Below are 16,769 nucleotides of genomic sequence, written 5' to 3'. Positions count from 1 at the left end.
TGCGGGAATCGTGCAACCCTGCGTCCTCCTTCCTGAGTCCTCCCAAACTCCACACTGGCCCGCTGGTCTGACCAGGAATACTGGTAGCCACGTGCCCTCTGGAGCCCTCCCTACCTCTATGCAGAGCCCTTCTCCTGGCCAGAGACTGCTGGAGCCTTGGGCTCTCTGTGCCAAAGTCACTGGGTGCTAGGCACTCCCAGAACCGTGTGCACCACCTCCTGCCCTGTTCCTGGATCCGGGTGTGTCACACGCCGGACCTGCTTCCACAACCAGAACTCCCTAGCTAGAGCAGCCCCAGAGGAAGTACACAGGGTCACTCCCTACAAAGATCAAGCAACAATAGAGTGATCCCACTGTGATCTAATCTTGGAGACACGCCTCCCCAACTCTGAGGATGGCCTGCAGCAACAGTGAAAAACAATCATGAGGCAAAATCAACAGAAAAACTCTAGCAATATGAATAATCAGAATAGATCAACTCCCCCAAGGATCAATGGGGCAGACACAGCACAAGATCCCATGCACAAACAAATAGCTGTGATGTCAGAAATCGAATTCAGGATCTGGATAGCAAATAAGATTGAACTAGAACTCCAAGCAGTAACCCAAAAAATATCTCAAGAATTCAACAAATTCAAAGACCAAATGACCAAAGATTTTGACACATTGAGACAAGAAGTTGCAGCCCTCAAAGATCTGAGAAACACAGTAGAATCCCTAGGTAACAGAATGGAGCAAGCAGAAGAAAGGATTTCTGGCATTTAAGACAAAGTTTTCAAATGCTCCCAAACTCTGAAAGAGGATGAGAAATGGAGGGCAAAAACAGATCACTCTCTCAGAGAGCTCTGGCATAATTCGAAGAAAACCAATATTCGTCTTATATGGATCCCCCAAAGCGACAGAGTGGCTTCACAAGGCACAGAGTCTCTTCTCCATGAGATTATGAAAGAGAACTTTCCAGACATGCCAAGAGATTCTGAAATTCAGATAGCAGACAGTTTCTGAACTCCAGCACAACTCAACCTGAATAAGACATCCCCCAGACACATCATAATCAATTTCACTAACATTAATATGAAGGAGAAAATTCTAAAAGCTGCCACACGAAAGAAAACCATTACGTACAATAGGAAGAATATTAGAATAACAGCGGATCTCTCTGCTGAAACCTTTCAAGCTAGAAGAGGATGGTCATTGACTTTTAATCTCCTAAAACAAAACAACTTTGAAACCAGGATCCTATACCCAGCTAAACAGAGTTTCATTTATGACGGAGAAATTAAATACTTCAACGACATTCACATGTTGAAGTAATTTGCCATAACTAAACCAGCTCTCCAGGATATTCTCACACCTATCCTCCATAAAGACCAGCGTAATCCTCCACCACAAAAGTAAACTCACTCAGAAAATTTTGATCAAATTCCAACTTCCACAGTCGCAAAAGGATTAAAAATGTCCACTGGACTCTCAAAAGGCTTATCAATATTCTCAATTAATGTGAATGGTTTAAACTGTCCTCTAAAGAGACACAGGTTGGCTGACTGGATACAAAAACTCAAGCCAGATATCTGCTGCATACAAGAATCGCATCTTCAATTAAAAGACAAATATAGACTCAAGGTGAGGGGATGGTCATCTATATTCCAGGCAAATGGAAAGCAGAAAAAAGCAAGATTGCCATCCTATTCGCAGATGCAATAGGCTTTAAACCAACCAAAATAATTAAGGATAAGGATGGACACTTCATATTTGTTAAAGGTAATACTCAATATGATGAGATCTCTATTATTAATATTTATGCACCCAACCACAGCGCACCTCAATTTATAAGAGTGACTCTAACAGACATGAGCAACTAGATTTCCTCCACTTCCATAGTAGTTGGAGATTTTAACACACCTTTAGCAGGGCTGGATCGATCCTCCAAAAAGAAGCTAAGCAAAGAAATTTTAGATTTAAACTCAACCATTCAACACGTGGACTTAACAGACATCTACAGAACATTTCATCCCAACAAAACTGAATACACATTCTTCTCATCAGCTCACGGAACATACTCCAAAATCAACCACATCCTAGGCCACAAATCTAACCTCAGCAAATTAAAAAAAATAGAAATAATTCCTTGCAACTTCTCAGACCATCATGGAATAAAAGTTGAACTCAATAACAACAGGAACCTGCATACCCATACAAAAACATGGAAGCTAAACAACCTTATGCTGAAGGATAGATGGGTTATAGACGAGATTAAGAAGGAAATCACCAAATTTTTGAAACAAAACAACAATCAAGACATGAATTACCAGAACCTCTGGGATACTGCAGAGGCAGTCCTAAGAGGGAAATTTATAGCACTGCAAGTCTTCCTCAAGAAAACGGAAAGAGAGGAAGTTAATAACTTAAGAGGACATCTCAAGCAGCTGGAGAAGGAAGAACACTCCAACCGCAACCAAGCAGATGAAAAGAAATAACCAAAATCAGAGCAGAACTAAATGAAATTGAAAACAAAAGAATTATACAACAGATGAATAGATCCAAAAGTTGGTTTTTTTAAAAGATCAATAGAACAAATAAACCTTTGGCCAACCTAACCAGGAAAAAAAGAGTAAAATCTCTAATTTCATCAATCAGAAATGGTAAAGATGAAATAACAACAGACCCCTCAGAAATTCAAAACGTCCTTAACAAATACTACAAGAAACTCTACTCTCACAAATATGAAAATCTGAAAGAAATCAACCAATACCTGGAAGTATGCCACCTACCAAGACTTAGCCAGAATGAAGTGGAAATGTTGAACAGGCCTATATCAAGTTCTGAAATAGCATCAACTATACAAAATCTCCCTAAAAAGAAAAGCCCAGGACCAGATGGCTTTATGTCAGAATTCTACCAAACCTTTAAAGAAGAACTAGTACCTATACTACTAAACCTCTTCCAAAATATAGAAAAAGAAGGCATATTACCCAACACATTCTCAAAGCAAACATCACCTTGATTCCCAAACCAGGGAAAGACCCAACAAGAAAAGAAAATTATAGACCAGTGTCACTAATGAATATTGATGCTAAAATACTCAATAAGATCCTAACAAACAGAATCCAACAACACATCAAAAAAGTTACACACCCAGGGTTTCAAGGCTGGTTCAATATACGTAAATCTATAAATGTAATTCAGCACATAAACAAACTAAAAAATAAGGACCATATGATTCTTTCAATTGATGCAGAAAAAGCTTTCAATAATATCCAGCATCCCTTCATAATCAGAAAACTGAAGAAAATTGGTATAGAAGGGACATTTCTTAAACTAATAGGGGCCATCTACAGCAAACCCACAGCCAATGTCGTATTGAATGGAGTTAAATTGAAATCATTTCCACTTAGATCAGGAACCAGGCAAGGTTGCCCATTGTCTCCATTGCTCTTTAACATTGTAATGGAAGTTTTAGCCATTGCAATTAGGGAAGAAAAGGCAATCAAGTGTATCCACATAGGGTATCCACATAGGGTGAGAAGAGATCAAACTTTCACTCTTCGCAGCCGATTATGATCATATGTCTGGAAAACACTAGGGATTCTACTGCAAAACTTTTAGAAGTGATCAAGGAATATAGCAATGTCTCAGGCTACAAAATCAACACCCATAAATCTGTAGCCTTTATATACACCAACAATAACCAAGCCGAAAAAACAGCCAAGGACTCTATTCCTTTCACAGTAGTGCCAAAGAAGATGAAATACTTGGGAGTATGCGTAACAAAGGATGTGAAAGATCTCTACAAAGAGAACTATGAAACTTTAAGAAAAGAAATAGCTGAAGATGTTAACAGATGGAAAAACATACCATGCTCATGGCTGGGAAGAATCAACATTGTTAAAATGTCCATACTACCCAAAGCAATATATAATTTTAGTGCAATTCCTATTAAAGCTCCATTGTCATATTTTAAAGATCTTGAAAAAATAATACTTCGTGTTATATGGAATCAGAAAAAACCTCAAATAGCCAAAACATTACTTAGCAATAAAAACAAAGCAGGAGGAATCACACTACCAGACCTGAGACTGTACTATAAATCGATAGTGATCAAAACAGCATGGTACTGGCACAAAAACAGAGAAATAGATGTCTGGAACAGAATAGAGAACCAAGAGATGAATCCAGCTACTTACCGTTATTTGATCTTTGCCAAGCCAATTAAAAACATTCAGTGGGGAAAAGATTCCCTATTTAACAAATGGTGCTGGGTAAACTGGCTGGCAACCTGTAGAAGACTGAAACTGGACCCACACCTGTCACCATTAACTAAGATAGACTCCCACTGGATAAAAGATTTAAACTTAAGACATGAAACTATAAAAATACTTGAAGAAAGTGCAGGGAACACTCTTGAAGGAATCAGCCTGGGTGAATATTTTATGAGGAGGACTCCTCAGGCAATTGAAGCAGCATCAAAAATACACTACTGGGACCTGATCAAACTAAAAAGCTACTGCACAGCCAAGAACATTGTGAGTAAAACAAGCAGCCAGCCCTCAGAATGGGAGAAAATATTTGCAGGTTATACCTCCAATAAAGGTCTAGTAACCAGAATCCACAGAGAACTCAAACGTATTAGCAAGGAAAGAACACGTGACCCCATCTGAGGGTGGGCAAGGGACTTGAAGAGAAACTTCTCTAAAGAAGACAGACGCACAGTCTACAAACACATGAAAAAAAGCTCATCATCCTTAATCATCAGAGAAATGCAAATCAAAACTAGTTTGAGATATCACCTAACCCCAGTAAGAGTAGCCCACATAACAAAATCCCAAAACCAGAGATGTTGGCGTGGATGTGGAGAAAAGGGCACACTTCTACACTGCTGGTGGGAATGCACACTAATACGTTCCTTCTGGAAGGATGTTTGGAGAATACTTAGAGACCTAAAAATAGACCTGCCATTTGATCCTATAATTCCTTTACTAGGTTTTTACCCAGAAGACCAAAAGTCACAATATAACAAAGATATTTGTACCAGAATGTTCATTGCAGCCCAATTCATAATTGCTAAGTCATGGAAGAAACCCAAGTGCCCATTGACCCATGAATGGACTAGCAAATTGTGGTACATGTATACCATTGAATACTATGCAGCCTTAAAGAAAGATGGAGACTTTACCTCTTTCATGTTTACATGGATGGAGCTGGAACATATTCTTCTTAGCAAAGTATCTCAGGAATGGAAGAAAAAGTATTCAATGTACTCAGCTCTACTATGAAGCTAAATTATAGCTTTCACATGAAGGCTATAACCCAACTATAGCACAAGACTATGGGGAAAGGGCCAAGGAAGGGGAAGGGAGGGGGGAGGTGTTAGTGGAGGGAGGGTAGTATGTGGGGCCTCATTTACGGTGCATCTTAAAATGGGTACAGGTGAAACCTACTAAATGCAGTATACAAATGCCTACATACAATAACTAAGAAAATGCTATGAAGGCTACTTTGAACAGTTTGATGAGAATATTTCAGATTGTATATGAAACCCGCACATTGTACCCCTTGATTGCACTAATGTACACAGGTATGATTTAACAATAAAAATAAATTAATTAAAAAAATAATAAAATAAAATAACAATGATGATGACTGTGACTCATTGATTAATTGTAGTGACACTGCTAGATGTTTCACATGTGTTATCATGCAACGCTAATGATCTGTCCCACAGTACTCAGTGAAAATTCAGTCCATCTCTTATTTCTCTTAAATTAAACCAAAACCCAAATCCCTATATTCTGTATTTTGCAGAGAGATCAGTATCACCCTTTTCTATGTTTTTTCTGTATTTGAAAACTTTAGAGTGTTTGTTCATTCCAAACAGAAGGTATATATGGTTTCTACTTCTGAGCAGAGAAAAGTTCTGGTGACTCTCCGTGTGCTGCTACTGTTTTTTGCTGCTGGATGGTACAGATGTCAGATACTTACCTCCATTGTCTGGTGCTACTGGTGGCTCCACACAGCAAAATTTCACCAGTCCAATTTTTGGCAAAGGCCAGTAAGGTATTTTCAGATGAGGGTGATTCCATGGACATGTTTATTCTCTCGGTGCTTCAATTCACCAGTCTCTTTGTACATGTTTAGTTTCACATACTCTCATACAGCTACATGGTTTGTGCCTATCTGAATTTGGGTATCCTATCATCACAGGGGCCACAATCTATGCTTTTCTATGAGAATCTGCCAGGAATTAAGCAGTTTTTCTTTTCTGCCTTCCAAATGCAAAAGACTGCCTCATGTTATGTCCCTCATCTGTGTGTCTTAGTTTACTAAAATCAGTTAATTCTCCCTGATAACCAGGGATGGAGGGATCTAAGGTATGATAACTACTTGAGTCTCAAATAATTTTGCTAACCCTAATCACTAAACACAAATGTCCTTTTTTCTTTATATGTATATAAATAATAAATCTATTTAAGTGACCCTATTTAGAACAAAGGTCAGTTTTTTTTTACCAACAGTTCTCAAACTGATGCGCTTAAGACCACTTGGACTGTTGCTAAGATTACAAATATTGAGCCCTAAATCCCAGAGATCTGATTGATTCTATCTAGAGTAAGGCCTAGAAATCAACAGATTTTAACATGTGCCACAAATGCCAGGTGATTCTGGAGCAGATGGTCTGGAAGTACTGAATTGGATCCATCATGCCTTTGTAGTTTATTCCACTGTGATACAAAATTGCTTGTCCCTGGACCTTCCCATCTTCTTTACTTTCCTCCTCATGACTTGCATATGAACATGTTTGTGTGTCTTTCTGGACACTGACTATCCTGTCACTTCTTTCTTCTATTTCCTTTGTGTATGTATGTGGCAGGATATAGTATTCTCATCCTTCTGGTAAACCCTTGTTCATCCTTTAAAACTATGTTTCGATGTAATCTCTCTTGTGACTCTCAGGTAGAAAAAAAGAGGTTCCTTTCTTACACTATTTATTTATTTATTTATTAAATCATAGCTGTGTACAATAATGCAATCATGAAGTACAATGTGCTGGTTCCATGTACAGTCTGAAATATTTTCACCTACACTGTTTCTTATATATTTTAAGAACCACTTTGTATCATGTTGACATGAGATTGTAAATTCAGGCAGTTACCTATTCTGGGAAATAAAGTAGACCCTAGAGTAAGTGATGTTTAATTTGAGACCTGAAGTTTGAGTAATAGTTAGCCAGGTTAAGTTAAGAAGTAGTGGGAAAATATATCAGGTAGGGAAAATAGTGTATGCAAAGTCCTAGGGATTAGAAAGTGACATGTTTGAGACTGAAAAAAATTTAGTGAAGTTAGAGAGTTTGGCTAGGGTCAGAGCTAAGCGGTCATAGGAGGGATCTTAAGCCAAATAGAAGGTTAACTTCATAGTTTAGAGAAGGAATTAGAATTGGCATAACAGTGGAGGCAGGGAGAGTAGGATTTGAAAACTATAGCTATTAGAAAGTAATGTTGATCAGGGCTAGTAGTAACCATGAGAAAAGTGGTTTGATCCTAGGCATATACAAGGTCCAATAATTAAGTTTGCAAACTTATCCTAGAAAAAGTACTATAGGCCCCACTGTTGAATGTCAGTATGGCCTCCTTCGAAGTACTCCCCTTAGGAAGATGTGTACTGATGCCAGCACCTAGTCCACCTTTCAAAACAATTTTGGAACTCTTTTTCTAGAACGGCCATCAAAGCTATCATCTTACAAGGTCTAATAGTGAAGTTCACAAATTCATCCTAGAAAAAGTGCTATATACCTCATTGCTGAATATCCCTATGGTCACCAGATAGCCAAGGAGAGTACTATGAATGTGACCATAGTAATATTCAGCAATGAGGTATGTATCTCTTTTTCTAGGATGAGTTCCCAAACTTAATTGTCCAACCTTGTATAGGAAGTAGTCAACATGACTTGGTGATTGATTTGGAGGATGGCTGGTGAGGCTTTTGAAGACAAGGAGGTTGTGCCATTTACCAAGATGAAGGAGCTGGAGAAGGGAATGAATGTACTTCGATGGTTAACGGTGGTGTTGAGTGAGAAAGACATTGAGTACAATCTTCAACCTGTTGGATTTGAAATGTCTATGAGATACCCAAATGTAGGTAACAAGTAGAGTTTTAAAGAAAGAGGAAGACTTTTGGTGTAGCTTTGTTGAGAGTGGAGACCAAACTGAGGAAGAAAACATAATAAGAATGTCCAAAAATATTGTGCGCCCAATAAAATTGGTGAACTTGAATTTTCAGTAGCATCAATCAGCCTAATTTTGTGATTTTTTTTCAACAGTGCCTATTAGTCTGGTTGTAGACTTAGAGAAGGTAGATAGTTCTAGGGATTAAGGTTTTACCAGGTGATTGTCAAATAAAAATAGTTGAGTAATAATGGACCATGGAATCTAAGCTGGGGATGATAATGTAATTTCATTTGTTATTATTTATTAAGTGATTACTGTTATGCTGAGCATTCAGGAGAGGATTAAATAGGTAGAGAAAATTAATTGACAGTTAATGGACTGAAGGGCTAACTGAAATGGAAGAACAGCTATAATCAGATAACTGAGTGAGCACACAAGAAAGACAAGGATTAGAAAACAGTGGAATATATGACTTAATGATTTCGTAAGTGGAACAGTTTGGAGTGAAATCTAAGGTGTGGCCAAGGAAGCTAAAATGATGTTACAGGATAAGACCACTAGAAGTATGAAAGTTTAAATACTTAGAGGCAGGTTTTGACTTTGTTACATGGCTGAAGAGAAGTAGCAAGTGTAATGGCATTGACATCTAGTCAAGTGGATTAGACATGTATAGCATGTTACCTTACTAAATGCTATACCCAATGGTAAATGTTTGTGTATCTAAACAAATCTAAACATAGAAAAAGACAGTAAAAATACAGGCTTGGTGCTTATAGCTTAGTGGTTAGGGTGCTAGCCACATGCACTGGAGCTGGTGGGTTCAAACTCAACCCAGGCCAGCTAAGCAACAATGACAACTGCAACAAGAAAAAATAGCCGGGCGTTGTAGCAGGTGCCTGTAGTCCCAGCTACTTGGAAGGCTGAGGCAAGAGAATCACTTAAGCCCAAGAATTTGAGATTGCTGTGAACTGTGACGCCATGGCACTCTACCGAGGGCCACATAATCAGACTCTGTCTCAAAAAAAAAAAAAAAAATACAATATAAAGTATAAAAAATGTATACCTGTATAGGATAGGACTCTTACCATGAATGGATCTTATATAACTGGAAGTTGTTCTGGGTAAGTTAGTAAGTGAATAATGAATGAATGTGGAGACCTAGGACATTACTGTATACTATTGTAAATTGTATAAAGACTGTATTTACCCTTAGACTATACTAAATTTATGAAAAAAGTTTTTCTTTTTTGAATAATAAATTAACCATAGCAAACTCCCAAGCTCAAGCAATCATCTCACCTCAGCTTCCCAGAGTGTTAGGATTACAGGCATGAGCCACCATGCCCAGAAACAAAAATAAGCTTAAAGTGAAATTTCTAGAAGCTCATGAACCACAATATCATTCCATGTGGCAGATACAAAAGGAAAAACCATTCTAGTGGAGTTAAGAGCACCCTGGTCACCTTTGTTCTTTTAGTCTTGTAAAGTGTTAATTATGTTCACTTCTCATATCACAAAGTTAGTTTACAGGAGGAGCTGGTGGCTCTTGTCTGTTAGGAGGACCGCTGGCTTTTCAGGTAGACTAGATCCTCTTAAATTAGGAGATGTCCATAAAAACAATATCACTGCAATAACCATCCAGGCTAGCAAGATCATAACAACTGATCCCATTATCACCGGAGAGTTCTGGTAATTCCTGAGTACATTCTGTGTCTGTGCAGTAGGACTGGGACTGGTGCAACAGATTGATCAGCTTTCTCATCACATGTTCATGAGAATAGACACATTCATAGGGATTGAATCCACCTCCGACCATGATTACTCAGCTTGATTTTACGTGACTGTTTGAATTTCTCATGCTTCTGGAGGCTAGAAGTCCAAGTAATCAAGGCACTGGCAGAGTCACTGTTGGTGAGGACTTGCAGTGAGGGGTCACAGGTTCAGACCCTTCTCACGGTGACCTCATATGGTCAATGGTCTTTTTTTACTTTCCACTTTTTCCTCTTATGTTTTAAGTGTTTATACTGGAAGTCCTAATTTTAAAAAAATACAGCCAGCTTTTTCCTTTGCTTTTTACTGAGGTGAAATTCACATAACACGATTAACCTTTTTATTTATTTTATTTCAGGTTAATGTGAGGGTACAAACAACAAAGCCACAATACCTGAATTCGTTAGGTCCCTCTCACAGTTATGTCCTGCACGATTAACAATTTTAAAGTGTACATTTGGTGCATTCATAATACTAACACAGCTACCACCTCTTTCAAAACTTTTTCATCAGCCCAGAAGAATACCCCATATCCATTAAGTAATCATTTCCCATTTCCTTCTCTACCTGTCCACTGGTGACTTCTAATCTGCTCTGTCTCTATGGATTTAAGTATTGGATGTTTAGTATGAAAGTAATCATATAGTATATGACCTTTTATGTCTGGCCTTTTCTTCTTAGCTTAGTGTTTTTGAGGTTCATCTAAGTTATAGCATAAGCACTTTATTCCTTTTTTTATGAGACAAGATCTCACTCGCTTGCCCAGGCTAGAGTGCACACTAGCACCATTATAGCTCAAATAGCTAGAACTACAGGTGCAAGCCACCTGTAATGAATAGATTTGTTATAAAGATACATGTTATATATATTTTGAAATTTGTTTTCATTTGTCTTTCCCTTAAGCACCTTTGATCCTGTGATGTGTTGATACAAATTAAAGGAAGAAAAAAATTAGTATAAATATTATACGACAAATGTATTTTTAAAAGTGTCTATATTTGATGTATTATAAAAGGATTCAGTGTCTACGTTTGAGAAAGGTGGGGCTACTATCTGTTTCTTTTAGAGAAACTTCATGATGCTCTAGTGTGCAGTTGCAAAGCTTTGGATTTCACAAAAGCCTGAATATGTCTTTGATTGGTTATGTATTAAAGGAAATAGCCCACAGCATGGTGCCAGATAAGTGTATGAGTCCAACCAATTTGATCCTTAAGCAGGGAGAAGGATTCTATTCACCGTTAAGAGGTTAGGTGGTGAAATGTTGTAATTATTTCGGCTTAAATTGGTTTATAGCTTTTTTTCCCAATAAAACTTCTTTTCAAATTATAAGGCAAGAAGACAGTTTTCATTTTGATGACCTTTTTTTGCTTTATGTTTTTCTTCAAGTCTTCCCACCCTACCTTGGCCTACTCTGTTTACTGCTCAAATCTGAATTATAATGTGCATCTGGAGGGATCCAGAATCACGTGACTAATTGAAGTGTCTCTTGTCATCGTTAATACTCTTTGAATGTCTAATTTTGACATAGTATTTCGTTACATAATGAGTAAACTTGTTCCTGTTTTTGACGGTGCTAGGGGTTCATGCATATATAACATTATTTTCTCTCTTTTTTCATCTATACACAATTTTTTTCGTTGTTTTTTAATTATAAAATGGAACAAAGAATGACAGCCACATTAGGCCCTGACAGGGATCCTTTCATTTGAAGGACCACTCCTATAATGAATGATTTTTATTCAAGTGAATATTCATATATTTCTCTTACTCTAATTTGTATGAAATGACAGCCTACAAACCATTTTGTTTGATTACAATCCCTTCACCTTCATTATCTTTTATGTCTATTTAAACTCTGGGCTTGCCATATCCATCTTGATCCTCCCCCACATCTCTCTGTTTGTATTTTTTTTTTCATTGCAATTTTCCTCTTTTCTGTGGGCATTCACAGATTGTTTTTGGAGTTCATTAAAAAGAGAGTGTGTTGTCTGGGTAGAAAATTACATTTGCATGCTTGAGAGGGGCCTAAAGGTTTTTGTGGGGTTTGGCAGAGATTTTTTGAGGGGGTGGGGTGAATGAGAAATGAGAAGAGTAAGAAGAGATTTTTAGAAAAGAGAAAAGTAAGAGACTTTGAGGTGATTTCTCCTACTCCCATTTTGTTCTTTCTATATTATATATGTATAACTGGTTTCTTTTTTTTTTTCCTGCATGTATAAACCACTTGACTAACAATGGAACAGATTAGAGGCTTTTCTTAAAACTGTTTTTGAATGCACAGTTGAGTTTTGCAAAGCAGGAACCTTTCCTATCGTGGTAATTGTGTATTTACAAGTACAGTTGGCAAGTTGCTTTGTGTGTGTGTGTATTGTGCACGTGTGTGTTTCTTTTCCTTTGTAGTAATTGGAGGGGATTTATAGGAAAGTTATTTCTTGAATTAATATGGCATTTTATCTAAACTGATATCTACATACAAGTTTAGCCATGTTTTGAATTAGGATTTCCCACTTCCAAAATTTTGGTTTTTAATAGTTAGCCCTTTTTGAAGTTTATAATTTGCATCTTTTATTAATGTCATTTGTTATTCACAATATATCATTTGTGCTCATTGGGATGTGGGGAAACCACAGAACATTTATAAAAGGACTGTATTTCTGAGCAGTGAAAAATGGAGAAGAATTTGCCTTGGTTCATAGTTAATGTGGAAATGTGGATGGTGTTGGACCAAGGATGGTTATATGGTGGGTCAGGAGTTGGCAGGGAAATCAGGGAGTTACTTTGTGCTATTAGATCATTAAATATGAAATGTCTGATTTCAAACCAAAAGTTTAGTTTGTTATGTCTCAAACAAAAAGCAGTACAATTAATTAAAATATGTGCCTAAACTGTTAATATAGTTTTATCATCTTAACAGTAGCTTGTCTATGCCAGTAGTGAAGAAGCCTGGAGAGTGAGTAGTGATGAAATCATGAAAGGTATTTCCACAGCTTGTTGAGAATTGAATATTTTTCTTTGCAAGAAGTGGTCTAAAGCCTGGAAGAAGTGGTCGTCATTTGATGCAAGGTCTGGTGACTATGGTGTATGACAGTTTCCAAGTCCAGCCTCTGTAGTGTTGCACAGCTTTGTTTATGTGACTTGTGGTTGAGTGTTGTCTTGTGAGAGGATTGGCCTGTCTCTATTGACCAATCTCAGCTGCTTAATCACAAGCATCCTCATTGTTTTATTTTGTCCAACTGGTTGCAGTAGACAACCACTATTATCATTTGACCAGGTTTCATGAAGCTGTAGGGGCTAATACCAGTGCTGGACCGTCAAAGAGACACCATTAGGTTTTTTGATGAATATTCAATTTCAGACTGTTTTGGCACTTTATCTTTATCCAACCATTGTGCTGAATGCTTTGCAGTTGTCAAAAAGAATCCACTTTTCATCAGACTTAACAGCATGGTATAGAAATGGTTTGCCTTTATGTCATGACAGCAAAGAAAGGCAAGCTTTGAGATGATTTTTCTTCTGATGATCATTTAATTCACTCAGTACCCATCTATCCTGCTTCTTTACTTTGTCAGTTCGTTTCAAATGGTCTAATATTGTTGGAATAGTCACATCAGACTTTGCTGCAAATTCACACATAGGTTGAGATGGATTCTCTTTCCACTACAGCTTTCAGCTCATCATTATCCACCATCATCTCAAATTGCCCATCTGGCTCATTTTCAAGATTAAAATCACCAGAATGGAATTTCTCAAACCATTGATGTACTATGCATTCACTAGTTACATCCTTTCCAACACTTCATTGATATTTCAAGCTGTCTGTGCTGCATTTGTTCCATGATGGAACTCATATTCAAAAATAACATGGGTTTTTTAAACTATCCATGGTTTCACAAAAATTGCTCTAAAAAATTGATGTAAAAAGACTTTACATCAGTCTTTTATATTAATCTGGATGAAATTGAAACAAATTATTCACAAGAATGGGAAAACGAGTGTCCAATGTACTCAATACTAATATGAAGCCAGTAGACGTTCTAATTAATACACCCCCACATAAGAGAAAATCTCAATTCAATTCATGTTGGGGGAGAGGGAACAAGAAAGGAGGGAGGTAAGAGGGGATTGGTATGCTCCCACTTAATAAGCATAATGTAAGTGTATATGGCACACCTTTTGGGTGTGAGACACAACTACAAGAGGGACTCTACCTAACAAATGCAAACATTGTAACCTAGTTGTTTATACCTTCACATTAACTTGAAATAAAAAAATAATAATAAATTGAAAGATAATCACAGACCAAACCATGCATTTGAAAGAATGAGGATGTACTTTCACAATAAAAATAAATCAAGAAGTGTCAAAGTGTAATGTCAGAGATATCATCTATCAAACTTAGTACTTAGGGAAATCAAACATTCCTTACTTATCAAACTAATAAAAAGGATATTCAAAGAAAAGTAAGTTGATTTATCATAGACCTAGCCAGTGAATTTAAGGAGTCTTTTAAGTACTAGGACTACAAAGCTGAGTAAGACTGTAGATGTTCTCAAGGAGCTTATAGCCAATATGAGTATGTATATATGCAGGGGTTGATTTTGTGTGTGTGTGTATGTGTATGGTGTCTATATAGTCTGGAAACAGACATTTCATATATATGAAAAATATAAAAGAGTATATACAACCTCTCTTTTACTCAGCATAATGTCTTTAGTATTCCTCTGATTTGTTGCATGTATGTATAGCTTGTTCCTTCTTATTGTTGAGTAGTATTTCATTATATGGATATATCACAAATTGTTTATCCTGTTAAAGGATATTTGATTTGTTGGCAATTATGAATATATACATGGATATATATATCAAACAAACTATATATATTATATGTATGTAATATTATATATATATTTGATTTGTTGGCAATTATGAATATATATTCATATATAATGAATGTATATGAATATATATTATATATTTGTTATATATGGATATATATATAATATATAATATATATTATTAATATATAATTAATATTAATATAATATATTATGAATTATATATATTCATAATTGCCAACAAAGCAAATATATATATATATCTAGTTTGTTTGAGACACAGTCTCACTCCATCACCCAGGCACTGTGGTATCAGTATAGGTTACACTAACCTCAAACTCCTGGATTCAAGCGATCTTCCTGTCTAAGCCTCCCAACTAGCTGGGGCTACGGGCCCCTGCCATAACACCCAGCTAATTTTTCTATTTTTAGTAGCAATGGGATCTTGCTCTTGCTCAGGCTGGTCTCAAACTCCTAAACTCAAGTAATCCTCCTGCCTTGGCCTCCCAGAGTGCCATGAGCTACTGCATTTGGCTATTTTATATATTTTTTAGCAGAGCAAAGAAGTCCTTGATGAAATGTACATTTGCGTATGTTTCCTGACTTTATAGTTACAATATGGTAGGTATATGTGTAGACAAATAGTTCTAAGTGGTAAAGGAAAATAAGCTGTATGCAGAATAATTTGGACTATATCAACTTTTCATTGTCTATTAGATATTCCCATTAACATAGAAACATACTTTTATTTCTTCTTTAAAAAATCTTAATTGTACTTTAATCAGCTATTGTCCTATTTCTTTACCCTATTTTGTAGGAAAACTTCAAGAGTTATCTATATTTAGTAACTCCGGTTTTTCTCCTCCCATTTTCTCTTAAGCCCTGATTGATTCTTTCAGTGTTTACCTTCCTGTTCCAAATCTGTTCTCATCAGAGTCATCTGTACACTGCTAATTGTCATTTCTCACCTGACTGTCAGACGATCAGCAATTGACTTGACTGTACAGTTGATCACACTCTCATCCTTGATTCATTTTCTTCATGAAGATTCTAGGATACCTACCACCCTCTCTTAAATTTTCTCCTACTTTGTTGGCACCTCCATCTTAGTGTCCTTTGTTCATTTTTCCTCTTTGCCTTTTCCCCTCAAATTTAAAAATAAATAATATTTTTAAAACTATCACATAGTAAAGTTGACCTTTTTCTTTGGATGTACAGTTCTATGAATTTTAAAGCATGTACAATTCTTGTAATCTGGCTGTAATCACAACACTTTGGGAGCCTAAGTCAGGAGGATCAGTCGAGGCTAGGAGTTTGAGACCAGCCTGGGCAGCATGATGAGACTCTGTCTCTACAAAAAATAAAATAATTACTTGCATACACCTGTAGTCCTAGCTACTCAGGAGGCTGAGGGAGAAGGACCACTTGAATTTAGGAGTTTGAGTTTGCAGTGAGCTATAATTGCTGCGCTGCATTCCAGCCTGGGTGATAGTGAGAAACTGTCTCTAAACTCCACCCCCACCCCCTCAAAATACAGAACAGTTCCATCACTTCAAAAAACTCCTAGTAATATCCTTAAGGCTGGCAGCCAGTGATCTGTTTTTCATTGCTATAGTTTTATCTTTTTGATAATATTATATAAATGAAATTATACAGTATATAACCTCTTTTACTCAGCATAATGTCTTTGGTATTCCTCTGAGTTGTTGCACGTATGTATCGTTTGTTCCTTCTTATTGCTGAATAGTATTTTATTATATGGATATATCACGAATTGTTTATCCTTTTAAAGGATATTTGATTTCTTGGCAATTATGAATAGAGCTGCTATAAACATTGATAACCAGGTTTTTTTGTTAACATAAGTTTTCATTTCTCTAGGGAGAAATCCCAGGAGTGGGATTGCTGGGTAATATGGTAAGTGTATGTTTAACTTTATAAGAAACTGCCAAATGCTTTTCCAGAGTGCCTGTACCATTTTACATTCCTACCAGCAACGCATTAG

General features: G+C 36.8%; 1 protein-coding gene and 1 pseudogene across 1 annotated transcript in view; one reads left to right on the top strand and one right to left on the bottom strand.

The window, feature by feature from the left end:
• ZSWIM5 (zinc finger SWIM-type containing 5) overlaps nucleotides 1-16,769 on the top strand; it is a 214,886-nt gene that overhangs the window by 80,018 nt on the left and 118,099 nt on the right. The window lies entirely within an intron of this gene.
• On the bottom strand, nucleotides 9,682-10,039 carry LOC128575261 (small integral membrane protein 14-like; annotated as a pseudogene).

Source organism: Nycticebus coucang, chromosome 22, assembly GCF_027406575.1.
Source record: "Nycticebus coucang isolate mNycCou1 chromosome 22, mNycCou1.pri, whole genome shotgun sequence".
Taxonomy (NCBI): domain Eukaryota; kingdom Metazoa; phylum Chordata; class Mammalia; order Primates; family Lorisidae; genus Nycticebus; species Nycticebus coucang.
This window is presented reverse-complemented; position numbering and strand designations above follow the sequence as displayed.